The sequence below is a fragment of the Quercus suber genome, unplaced genomic scaffold (assembly GCF_002906115.3).
Source record: "Quercus suber isolate HL8 unplaced genomic scaffold, Cork oak 2.0 scaffold_32, whole genome shotgun sequence".
Taxonomy (NCBI): domain Eukaryota; kingdom Viridiplantae; phylum Streptophyta; class Magnoliopsida; order Fagales; family Fagaceae; genus Quercus; species Quercus suber.
The window spans coordinates 1,295,526-1,309,448 of NW_027069497.1; the positions used below are offsets into that span (position 1 = coordinate 1,295,526).

The 13,923-nt window shown below is 34.1% G+C and overlaps 1 long non-coding RNA gene and 1 pseudogene across 1 annotated transcript; both read left to right on the top strand.

The window, feature by feature from the left end:
* Positions 1-1,965: 1,965 nt before the first annotated feature.
* Positions 1,966-6,048, top strand: LOC112027077 (cytochrome P450 76T24-like; annotated as a pseudogene).
* Positions 6,049-9,210: 3,162 nt separating this feature from the next.
* Positions 9,211-10,958, top strand: LOC136066351 (uncharacterized). Its single transcript, XR_010627801.1, has 2 exons — positions 9,211-10,254; positions 10,728-10,958. It is a non-coding gene; the product is annotated as an uncharacterized LOC136066351 (long non-coding RNA).
* The last annotated feature ends 2,965 nt before the right edge of the window (positions 10,959-13,923 follow it).

Genomic DNA, 13,923 nt, shown 5'->3' on the forward strand with positions numbered 1-13,923 from the left:
AGCAAAAGTTAAAGTTAAAAATAAATAGATAACACAAAGTGATTACGTGATTTAGCTAGCTAGCCTGAGTCCACAAAATAAAGTCCTAGGTGACTACAGCTTTTATATTCTCAATTATTTTTACAATAAACTCTAAATAGGGTATAAACAGAGATAAATTTTACAATATGAGTTTTTACAATAAAATTGGACTACTCAAAGCATTAGAGCATTTCCAGCAAATTCATCAAATTTTTGTACTTTTTGAATAATGAACAGTGATTTTTACCTTTATCTACCCAATTTTTCAAATACACTTTCCAATAGAATCTCTATCCCATTCTTTATCTCATTTAAATATTATTTCTTCATTCATTATTTATTCTTTTTTTAACAACTACACATCTTCCAACATTTTTTTATTCAACACCAAATTATTATAATAGAAAAAAATGATTTGAAGAATGAATAGTAGTCCATTAGACTTGATGGGCTACTGTTCATTTGCAAAAAAAAATTTCGGATATAGAGAAGCTGCTGGAGCATGAACAATAGCATATAGAGCATGAACAATAGCATATATTCTCTATATTTTGGCTATGCACACTCTGTTGAAGATGCTCTTAGACATTGTAAGTCACATAAATTGAATTCGAAAATATCTTTAACAGGATGATTTGGGTCCCATCTAGTGGCGGAGCCAGAAAATTTTGCCAAAAGGGGCCAAGCTAAATATAATAAAAAATTGATAGAATAAATTTTTATAAATTAACTTCAACTTGTGTCATACGCTCTTTTATGATACTAATATTATATACAGTTAATATAAAATAAGTTTTATTGGCAATCTCTCTTTTCATATACACAGTTAAACAATAACTGAAAATGCATTGTCAATCTTGGTAAGAATCTTCGTTTTGATAAGTTTCATGTTGAAAATACACATTTCTTTTTTCTTTTTTTTTTGAGAAAGAAAAATGGGGGCCTTTATAGTTATATTACACCCCCGGGCAGGGGGCCAGTGGTCTCGGTTGGGGTAGCCCGATATCAGAGGCCCTTTTGTACCACTGTGCAGGGAGTTACCCCACTAAGAATGCCCACCAACGGACTCTTGCGGGCAGCGAGATTCGAACCTAGGTGTGGTGCACGAAGTGAACGAACCTTACCCACTCAGCCAAGCCCCCATTGGCAAATACACATTTCATGGTTGTTCTTAAAACAACAAGAGTAAGTCCAAGTCTAATTAATCTATCAACAAGATATAAATTGTTGATTTTTTTGCTCTTACCAACCCTTATGATAATTCCAAAAAAAAAAAAATGGTAGATAGTGAAGTGTAAATTATTATTTAGAAGCTATTAAAAAAACCAAATAATTGCACAACGTATAAAACTTGTATATAAAGCATCAACGTGTAGCAAACAACGCCTTTTTTTTCCAAAAAAACTTTAATATTATAGGAAAAATAACTTTTTTATAACTTTATATATTTTTCCTGAATATTTATACATTATATTATATATTATAACGTTCAGACTTTTTAGTACTCAGTTGCCATCGAAAAATAAAAATAAAAATAAAAGTACTAATAGGTAGCCCTGATTGAATACTATTGCTAATGGAAATTTGAAAAGGATAGGGGGCCATGGCCCCCCTAGCTTCGCCACCGATCCCATCAACAGCAAAAACTTCTAATCAATACAAAATCGGTTGATATTATCTTCGGCCGCCTGACATACTTTTGCATCTAAATCGTGTTCTAAACATCTAGTCCTCGATCAATTTCAGGGACACCCCAGATACATGTACCATATCAACGCATTTAAGTCCATATCCTTATTTTGCTTTCCTCCTAACACCGTACAAAGTATATAGGACACACCGAAGCATGTTTTATGAGTTTCCTTTTTGATTGTCTTCTTTATAATCTATGCTTGTACCCAACGAAAATATGACACAAGAAACATAAACCAACTTCAAGAATCAATGGACTACTACCTAGTATTGTTGCTTATACTTCCCATTGTGTGGGCATCAATTCCTGTGCTCACCTCCAAACTAGCAAGCCAGACTCTTCCCCCAGGGCCTCACCCATTTCCAATCATTGGTAACATCTTGGAGCTAGGCAAATTACCCCACCAAGCAATTGCCAAGCTCTCCAAAACTTATGGTCCCTTAATGACTCTCAAGCTTGGGAGCATAACAACAATAGTCATTTCCTCTCCAAACTAAAAGCACTTCAAAAAAATGACCAAGCTTTCTCTAGCCGAACCATTCCAGATATGGTCCATGTATTCAACCACCACAAAGTTTCAATGGCTTGGATTCCCATAAATTCTCAATGGCGGAACCTTAGGAAAGCTGTTGTTACCCACATATTTGCTCCACAACGACTCGATGCCACACAAGCCCTTCGATTAGCAAAGATACGAGAACTACTTGATCATGTTAACCAAAGTTGCAAAAGTGGTGCACCCATTGATATTGGTCGAGTAGTGCTCACAACAGTCCTTAATGCCATATCAAACACTTTTTTCTCTATTGACTTGGCCCAATATGACTCAAATCTCTCCCATGAGTTCCAGGACCTTGTGTGTGGTGTAACCGAAGAAGCTGGAAGGCCAAATATCGCAGACTATTTTCCAGCACTTCGTTTGATTGACCCCCAAGGTGTACGCAAAAGGGTAAGGATTTATTTCTCAAAAGTATTTGGGATTTTTGATGGTATCATCAAGGAACGACTACAATTAAGAGCTTCATCAAAGGGTTCTAAAGGAAGCAACGATGTTCTTGATTCATTCCTTAGTCTCACTGAAGAAGATAATTCAGAGATAAGTCTCCTCGATATCAAACACTTGCTTCTGGTAATTGACTACCTCTTTAAAACTTTGGTTCAAAGTAAAAATATAACAACAATACTTAAAAATATAATTTAGTATCTATAATGTCTCATGTGGTTCGAACCTCACTTCCCCTTCTCTCTTCTCTATTATTTACCTATTAAAAAAAAAGCAAATTATAATATTCAATAGTAGGCTCAACAATTAGTTTTCTGAAAAATAATTTTGAGTTTTGAATATAAATGTTGTTCTCAGTCAAATATTGTTTCAATCATGGTATTAAGTTAATAACTCCTAGGATTATAAATGAATCAAGCTGTTTATGAAAAACTCGAATTCAGCTCAAGAAAAAACTTGTTTATATGTTTGCTTAACAAATAAGCTAGTCAAGCTCAAACTCAAATTCGACTCAACTATTAAATGAGTCAAATTCAAACATAACATAGTGTTCATAAACAAGTTTGTGAACATGAATACTCGAATAAATTATATAAAATATTATATATTTACATATATGTATACATGTTAATTAAAAATATATTTGTATAGACTCGAGATTAAATTGTATAAGTTTGTAAATAAGTTTATTAAATATCACTTTATTATTTGTAGTTTTAATAATATAAATAGTCTGTTCATAATAAAAATTTATAGATTTGTAATGAGGTTAAACATTTTAGTCCTTCAATCCATTCAATTCAATCCATTAGGTCCACTTTGGTCGGTAAAGTTTGTTCCATTTTAAACTAAATGTGCCTTAAATTAATTCTTTTTGTAGGTTGTCTTTTCCAATTTTGGGCTCAAAATTTTTCTTTTCCTTAATTTTTGGGATGAACTATATGAAATTTTATTTTATTTGGGTTAGACTCTTTAGTTTAGGGCTAAAAAACACAAACAAAAAAGGCATTATAAATTAGAGATATGAGCCCTAAAAAACCTAAAAATATTATAAATATTCAAAATATTACCTTAAAATTCAAGTTTCAATAATGTAGGCAATATACTTATAATTGGAAAGGAAAAAAAACTCTACAGTTCTAAACTTATTTAATAATTTAAAGTTAATATAACATGTTATTAACTTTAAATATTCTTGGACGTATTCATATTAGTCAACTAATACCGATTTGGGTTNTGTAATGAGGTTAAACATTTTAGTCGTAGTTTTAACTTTTAATATACGTTGGAAAAGAATAAGTTAATCAACTAACTTATGAAAAGTTTGAGCTTTTTTGACAATAAAATGAACTAAGCTTGAACATGTAATTTTGTTTGGTGATGAGATCAAGCTTAACTCATGTTCAAAATAAAAATAAATGAACAAGTCTGAACTTTTAATATGCCACTCAGCTCGACTTGATCAAAAGCCCTAACAGCTTTTGCTTTTATAGAGTCATATATTCTGATTTTTTGGTATACGAAGAACGATATATAAATTGAAACAAGGAATCACTTAAGATATATATATATATATATATATATAGAGAGAGAGAGAGAGAGAGAGAGAGAAGAGAGAGAGAGAGAGAGAGAGAGAGAGAGAGAGAGAGAGAGAGAGAGAGGTTTTGATAAGGGGGATTAATTTCACAAGACCTGTATCAACTTTTTGCTATTGTTTTTCTTTATTTTATATTTTTTACGTAAGTTTTGAATTTTTTTAAGAATTATAATAATTTTTTCATACTTTTAGGAATGAATATAAATTTCTTGGCTTCTTAGTATTTTTATTGTGACAATGTAGTAGCACATCATCATTATCAATAGTGTGACGTCAACATAATATCATCGCAATTTCGACAATTAGGTATTTGGTAATGTTGTTCTAATAACATTGTTTGTATTTTTTGGAAATAAGTGTGGGTAAAAAAGTATGTGGAAATACGTGTAATGTTGTTTAAGCACTAAAAATTGTTTTTCTAGTTACACTACCAAACATCCCCTAAATAAAGACAATTATAACCCATTAAGACATTTATGACCCCCATTTTGCCAAATGTTCATTCTTCTTCTTTTTTTGAGAAACCAAGCCAAACCATTAATCTATTAATCAAAGAACAATAACATCTACAACAACCAAGTAAGAAAAATGTATGGTGGATCGAACAGATTCCATCCAAACTTCAAATGGAAAAGAAAGCTTAGCTCTCCTGGTTAAGGCATAGGCTATAGCATTACCCTACCTCCTAATACGAGATAAGGAATGAATTTGTAAAAAACCTGAGACTAACTTAGTGTCTTTAACAATATGACCTATAGATGAACAAGGCAAAACCTACCCAGCTAAAGCCTTGACAACCGTTTCAGAGATCCCCTTGAAAAAAAGACTAACAGAAGCCGATCAAGTTATACTATGAAAAAGACTGCCCTCAAACCATACTTTGATTGTTAATGCCCATATATATGATCACCATTTTAGAACGTTGATTGGTGCATCTTGTGCATCTTATGAATGTTTCTATTTAATTTTCAAAAGTAAAAAGAACATTTAAAAATATTTTTTATTTACTATTTTTTTTTTTTTTTTTTTTTACAATATTATAATTATGTCAAATCAAAAAAATTATAATTATTTAATTTAAATAATTTTATTTCATTTCATTTTTTGTGCACACACACGTCCATGCACACACGCACACACACACATATATATATGCACTATTTAAACTACAAATTTTACATTATATTCTCATAAAATAATTAAATTACATTTTCCCAGACATTGTGTAGGTTTGGTTTGGGACTAGTTTTTTTTTTTTTTTAATCATCAATATGATTTGTTGGGATTAAAGTAACATAGGCCATAAATTTAGGCAACTTAGTTCTCGATTTTTTGTTGCAGGACTTATTTATTGCAGGAATTGACACAACATCAAGTACAGTGGAATGGGCAATGGCAGAGTTATTACACAACTCCAAAAAAAAAATGACAAAAGCTCGAGATGAGCTTGAAGAAGTCTTAGGCAAGGGCGGGCGCGTTCAAGAATCAGACATCTCAAAATTTCATTATCTTCGAGCTATAGTGAAAGAAACCTTACAATTGCACCCACCAGTACCTTTTCTAATTCCACATAAGGCTGAGACAAACATAGAAATATGTGGCTTCATCGTGCCAAAAAATGCTCAAATACTAATAAACGTGTGGGCAATGGGAAGGGATTCAAGCATATGGTAAAACCCAACTTTATTTATGCTCGAAAGGTTTTTAGAACAAGACATCGATTTTAATATATAGATATATTAGTCAATTTTGTTAGTTTTATAAATTTAATATCTATATTTAGGCTTTAATTAATTATTAAATTAATTATGACATCATCACAGTTCGACTCTGGTTCGACCTCAGTTTGACCTCAAAAACCTTAAACATCTCCCTTTTACGGTTCAATGAACGGTCCGGGTCTTAAAACCTTGGGTATCAGAGCCAAACTTTGTTCTTGGCATTAAACAAACATCTCTACATAGTAAAAAAAGATTCCCACATGCATAACATAGATCCATAACAATGCCCACGCCTTCTTTCAGATCTGGGTCTAAAGCATCATGCAACTCCCACGGAAACTCTGTTGCTGCCTTGCCGTCCCTGATCTCTCAAGCAAGTCGTGCCACTCACCTTTCAGATCTATGCAAATCAAGTCTTCAACTAATGAAATCAACCTCGTATATGTGCTCCTCAGACTCCCATGAGGAAAACCCAGAAATCCGGTCACCAGAATCCCAGCCACGCGCCTCCACACGCCGTAGTTGGCTTTGGAAAATCTCCCACGCACCGCCACAAATCTTGAATCTCGGATAGGATTATGGCCACACGCACTGCTCTGTCGGACTCGTGGCCTGCCAATCTACAAAACCCGAGAAGTCTAGCCGTTAATCTCGCTCATATGCCCCTACACGCACCGCCATGTTTCTGGTTCTCCTCCACACGCCAAAGAACCACTGATGATGTCATCGCCACACATGCCATCCACGTCAGCCCTAATCCTTGTTAGTGCCATGTCATATGATGACGTCAGCGTCTCTACAAATGATCCGTGACCTGACTCGGAAACCCGAAACCAACCCGGACCATGGATCCGTTGACTTTGACCATAGTCGACTTTGACTTTTGCGTTGATCTTTGACCAAAAGTCAAAATTTTCGAAAGTACCTATCTTACTCAGTTTTTTGTGTAAATTCCAATTTTGGACTCCATTTCTTCATTTGAAACTACGAAATTGGTCAATTGACATATTCTTCATTGTAATTTCTTCAAAGGCATTCTTCAAGGCATCTCTAAGGAATCTTCTCATGCTTATCCAACCTTAAGCCTTCATCAAGCTTCCGCCTTAAGTTTGAGGGAGGGTGTTAGAGATATATTAAACATATTAGCCCAATGTAATTGGTCCAAGCCCAGTCCTACTTGTACTAGTAGTCTAGGGTTTAGTCGCCTATATATACTCATGTTACGGTTCATTATAATACAGGTTATTATACTACACTCTTATGTAATAAAGATGTAACCCTTAAGAGATTCCTCCATGGATGTAGGCCGACAAGGTTGAACCACACAACCTTTGTGTTCTCGGTATTTCTATTTTATGCTTCCCTTTTGCATCGATACTAGCATGTATAACATAATATAACACATCACGTTGCTAATAATATTTATTTAATAATAATAATCGTTTGCCATTTATCTTGGCCTTTGTATTTGTCTTTCTTGTTTGTACCAACTTTTAGACAAGAGAGTACCTCATATGGTCAATTCTTATTGGATATGATGAAATTAAAGATCGCAACAAAACTGAAACAGAAGTAAAAGAGAAAGAAAGAACATAAGGAAATTACGTGATTTTGCATGACAACATGCGTTCACGTGATAAAATCCTAAGTGGCTACATCGTTTAAATTTTCAATTGTATTTACAATGAACTCTAAGCAGGTATATACAGTGACTGTAGCAATAAGTTTAACCATAGATAGATTTTACAATATAATTGGACCGATCGGAGCATTAGACATATTAAATCAATAAAGAGAATACGAAAATGATTTTACAAAATAATTGAACCACTCGAAGCATTAAACATACCAAATTATCCTTAAACGAATGGTTGATATTATCTTCGGCCGCCCCGCTTGACTTTTGCATCTGAATCAATTTCGGGGACACCCCCAGCTGCCCTATATAGATAGACACGTGTACCATTATCGGGGCATTTAAGTCCATATCTCCTTATTTTGTTTTCTTCCAAACTTCGTACAAAGTAGATACAAGATAGGTTTGATAAGTCTTCAAGAATTATCATAGTTTAATTAGGACACCGAAGCATTGTTCCATGTTTTTCCTTATAATTCTTTATATACTATTCTTGTTACCCAACGAAAATATAAACAGGCTAGTATTGCCTTCTTATAATATATACTGTGTTCTTGTACCAAACGAAAAAATAGAAACACAAGAAACATAAACCATCTTGGAGTTAATAATGGACAACTACCTGGTATTGTTGCTGATACTTCCCTTTGTGTGGGCATTCATTCGTGTTGTCTCCTCCAATCTAACAAAATAGACTCTCCCTCCAGGACCTCACCCTTTTCCAATCATTGGTAACATCTTGGAACTTGGCAAATTACCCCACCAAGCATTTGCCAAGCTCTCCAAAACTTATGGTCCCTTAATGACTCTCAAGCTTGGGAGCATAACCACCATATATAGTCATTTCCTCTCCAAACATGGCTAAAGAAGTACTTCAGAAAAATGACCAAGCTTTCTCTAGCCGAACCATCCCAAATATGGCCCATGTATTCGACCATCACAAAGTTTCAATTGGTTGGATTCCCGTAAATTCTCAATGGAGGAACCTTAGGAAAGCTTGTGCTACCCAAATATTTGCTCCACAACGTCTTGATGCCACAGAGGCCCTTCGATTAGCAAAGGTACAAGAACTACTTGACCATGTTAACCACATAGTTCTCAGAACCGGACCGGACCGGGAGGTCGGACCGTGAAAACCGTGAACCGTGATGAAAACCGGTTTTTTAAGCATAAAGAACCGGGCATATGTGGCAATTCCGTGAACCCCTAAAACCGGGGTTGGACCGTACGAACCGGTCAAGAACCGTGCGGTCCAACCCTTTAACAAATTTTTTTTTTTTTTTTTTTATATAAAAACAACTTAACACAATTTTATTCTACTTAATTAAATTATCCATCTCTTACAAGGAATAAAAAAAATTATAATTAAAATCCTTCAAAGATATCCAACTTTACTTCAAAAATTAATTATAAATTTTAATGTTTTCATGGTTATTATTTTATTTTATTAACTTTCTTATTTAATTATTAAATATATGCTTGAAAATCATTAAATTTTCCTCACATATATAGATATATTAGTCAATTTTGCTATCTTCAGTCACAGCCCCCTTCCCTCCACACCTTAACCTTCTCTCTCTCTCTCTCTCTCTCTCTCTCTCTCTCTCTCTCCCCCCTTTGGTCCTATTACAAAGGTTATTCGTGGCATACATGCTCATTCCTTCACTTAGAAGAGTTTTTGGGTGTCATTCTTTCTGTGGGAATCTACATAAGGTATGATTCTTACTCTAAGATGGGGTTCATATTAGGGGATTGGTGTTGTATGTGTTGGTGTTCTGGGAAAACGATGAAAGACCTCTTAATACATTGTGCTGTTGCTCGTCCTTTGGAGCAGTGCTCTTTGGATATTTGGGATTCACTGGGTGCTGCCTTATGCTATGCCAACATTATTGTTTGGTTGGATAAATTGGTTTAGGAAGCACTCCCCAGATGTTTGGAATCTCATGCCGGCTTGTTTGATGTGGCTGGTATGGAAGGAAAGGGATAATTGTATGTTTGAAAAAGATGAAAGACCTCTTTGGATATTTGGGATTCATTGGGTGCTGCCTTATACTATGCCAACATTATTATTTGGTTGGAGAAATTGGTCTAGGAAGCACTCCCCAGATTTTTGGAACCTCGTGCTGGCTTGTTTGATGTGGCTGGTGTGGAAGGAAAGGGATAGTCGTATGTTTGAAGATGCTGAGAGATCCCTTGATCAACTTTAATCATTGTTAATCCATACCATGTTTGATTGGGTTTGGACAAGGGTTTTTAAACTTTGTAGCTCTATTTTTTACTTCCATTACTCAGATGATCTATATAACTGTTTGTATTGTGTTCATCATTGTGAACAAAAGTATTTTCTCTTTTATCAATAGAACTTAATTCTTATTAATAGCCTTTCTCCTTTCTTCAGCACTCCATTGCCGACATGCACCTGGCCTCTGTTAGAGGTAGAGAGTTTTGATGAAAAACCTTAACCAAGAGCGAAGTTTTTTGATGAAGAATTAGTGAGTTTGCTCATGGCTACAGGTTTTTAATCACAACTTTCTCACCCTTTAATGCAGTTTCAGTGCTCCAAGGGTGATCTTTGGGATTTGGGTAAGCAATCTTCAGCTCTTCTTCAGATGTTTTTTTTATTTTTTTGGATTCTAGTTCTTTTTCTTGATTCTATTTTCTGCCCCTCAAATGTTACTCAGATGATTCATTATTACCATAATAACATATACTAAGGTTATGCTCGTATCAATGCTCATACTAAGGATATGTTCATATCAATTGATGATTCCTTAAATTGATGAATATTTAGTATTTTTCAAATCGATTAGAATTGGTCTGAAATTAGTAGTGTATTCCTTTCCCCTACCCCCCCAACCCGATTGAATTGAATTGAACCAAACTGAACTGCATTTATTCCATTTTGGTCGGCTTTGGGGTGACTTTGAAAATCCAACTTTTTTCAGTTCAGTACAAAATCTTCTCTCAACCACGATTAATTGCATCAATATCAGCTCTAATTGATTTGCCTCTTTTATGTTGCTTACGCAACATCTTTGTGATTATATTTTCTTCAGGAAGATGCAAAGACAACTGATTCGTGAGGTTCAGGATGTGACTCATTTGCGAGAATTGGAATCTGTTTTTGGAGTTTAATTCGCAAGTTATGTTATTATAGTGTTTTGAAGTCACTTGGTGCTAGTTTTCCTTTTAGGACTTTTTGGTCATTAAAGTGAAATACTTAGCATGCTGTAAGTGCCTATATATATTATCAAGGTTAATATTATTTATGTGGAGTATTTTGGGTTTTTCTGCCTATATATATTATCAAGGTTAATATTATTTATGTGGAGTATTTTGGGTTTTTCTTTCCTTGGTCTCAGATTCAATAATATGGTAATTGCTCAATTTACAAAAATTTCTATTTGGAATTGTGTTCCACCGTTAAAATTCGTGGGGAATACGAAAAGTACTAACTTGGATAAGCGAATATACACATTAGTTCGGTGACCCTCTTGCAAGAATAGGTCTGAAAGGTCAGTTGATGAAGCAAACTCCGATCCTGCAATGAGCTTATTGTAATTATTATGTTTCCATAAAGAAATGCTTCAACTTTAATATCTTGAGGACTATGTCTTAAAGAGTAGGAAGTAATGAACGTGAGATCTAAAGCTACTTGCGTGATGTTTGTGCGAGAATAGGATGCAAGCCTGACCCAAAATCTTGAAGAATAAATATTTCTGTTAACTTCAATGACCATGATGTCTTATTTGATTTTCTTTCACCCGTGGTCCAATGATATAGAAGTGTTAACGCCATTATCAATCCACGTCTATCTATAATGAGAACGAGTTATGACTTATAACTAATAAGGTGCAGCCGACGTTTGAAAATTCTACTTATACCCTCTAGATCACTTTATAGTCTTATCCAATATTCCTTCAAAAACAAAATAGTCTTATCCTATATTTAGCTTCCTATTTCTAGTTCCACTTGAGTCTCTCTATATATATATATATATATACCCTCTAGATCACTCTATAGTCTTATCCAATATTCCTTCAAAAACAAAATAGTCTTATCCTATATTTAACTACCTATTTCAAGTTCCACCTTCTTCTCCTTCTTCTTCCTTTATTCATTTATTTATTTTTATTTTTATTTTTATTTTTATTTTTAAGTAAGATGATATATTACTAAAAAGGCAAAAACAACAATGGGGAACTAATCCATCAGCTTCCTTACAAAAGACCCATGGAGGGGTGGAAGAGATGGATTGGGGTCCCCAAGTTGGAGAGATACACGCCCAACGGGCTAAATGATAAGCAAGCTCATTACATGAACGATAGGAAAAAGAGAATTTTGCAACAAAAAAGTAAGGAAAAAGGTTGCGAATGTCTGAGATAATGGAAGAGATTTCCCATGGAGGATCGGAAGATGAGCAAACTATAGAGTCAATGACAACTTTGGCATTGCCTTCAAAAATCACAAACTTGTAACCAAGATTTATTGTTGTGGAAATGGCAAGGAGGGCAGCTTTGGCTTCGCCCCAAACTAGGGATTGAGAAGGTTCCCTTGTTGTATAAACTAAGATAATCATACCATTAGGATCATGACCAACAATAGAGATGAATGTCACATTTGGTTGAATGGCAGCATCAAAATTGAATTTGATCCAACCTGTTGGTGGGGGGTGCCATTGAGAGGCAGTGGAGGGGTATATGGACAGCCATGCTTCAGAATGGTATTTGAAGGATTTGTTGATGTCAGCAGCAAGCCAATTAGGAGGGTTGGACAGGTCTTCAAAAATCAGTTTGCTTCTGCTCCACCAGATGCAATCACACATTATTGTAGCAAATTGGGAGAAAGATGGGCCAACTGATGGGCAGAGACCAAGGAGACACACAGGATTAAGGATGGACTTAACCCATTCAAATGCTGACTTTGGTGGGATGGAAGATAGATTGACGGGGATACTTGTGTGCCTCCATACAATAATGGCAAAAGGGTACTCAAACAAAGCATGAACCACCGATTCTTGAGGATGATGACACCGGGGACAGGATGAATCCAACCTAGCAATTCTTTGAGCAAGGAATTCTCTAGTGGGGAGAACATACCATGCAATATTCCAAATGTGGTATTTGGGTCAGTGGCGGCTCCAGGATTTTCTTTTAGGGGGGGTCAATAGTGTCTTGAGCTAGGATTTGTTGTGGGGAGTAAAAGATAAAATGAATTTTTTTTTTTTTTTTTGGTATAAACAATTGTCATATTACATATAATAATCTAACATAGTATTTGAAATAGTATACAATACAACTATCTTGTAAAATAGTCTAAAAAATTATTAATAGTTTAAAGATCTATAAGAAACAACGATAGAATGCATATAAATAAATAACTAATCATAATATTTGTCAAATTAATAATAATTTATTATAATCATATGTAATATCAGTTAAATAAAAATATATGATAAAGAAGAATAGTAACACACCTAAGAGTTGGTCTGAGAGTAAACGTTAAACTAAGGAAAATAAATAGTAACTTATATAAAATTTTGCTTTTGAAGTGTATGGATTTTTAGTCACACGTGTGGTCATTCTCTTGAAATTGGAGCAAACACTAAAAGATTTTTTGAACTAAAAAAATTGTAGAACACTTACCAAACTACTTGATTAGATAGAAAGAGATATAGAAGGGAAAAAGAGAGTATGAGAAAAGAATCATAAATGGAAATACAGATTGTACAAGTGGTGTAATTTTTTGTTGATGAAGAAGAAAAGTGTAGAAAAAAATAGTTTTATTTTACCATCAATAGTAAAGTAAGCCAGAGTCCAAAGAGAATGTTTATTTATTTTTTAACAAATGAGCAATTTTAATAGTAGTGCTATTGACAAAACACGCAATAAAATTTAGATGGCAAGTTATTAAAGGTACTTAAAAAAGTGATGTTAGTTAAGGGTTTAGATAAAAAGTCAATTACAACTTGTCACTTAACCTTTATTGTAAAAATATTATGAAAATAGCACTAATATGATCATATTTCAAGTTTATTTCAATTGGGTTTAAACAAAATTTAAGGTTAAGGTGTTCAAAATTTTATTTTAAGGCTCAAAACAAAATAAATAAATAAATAAATAATTTTATATATAATTTTTTTTTGGGGCCAAGCCAGGGGGTTCATTTGAACCCCCTGGCCTCGCTGTAGAGCCGCCCATGATTTGGGTCGTTCATTGAACTTCATGGACCATAATTTCTTCCATTCAACAG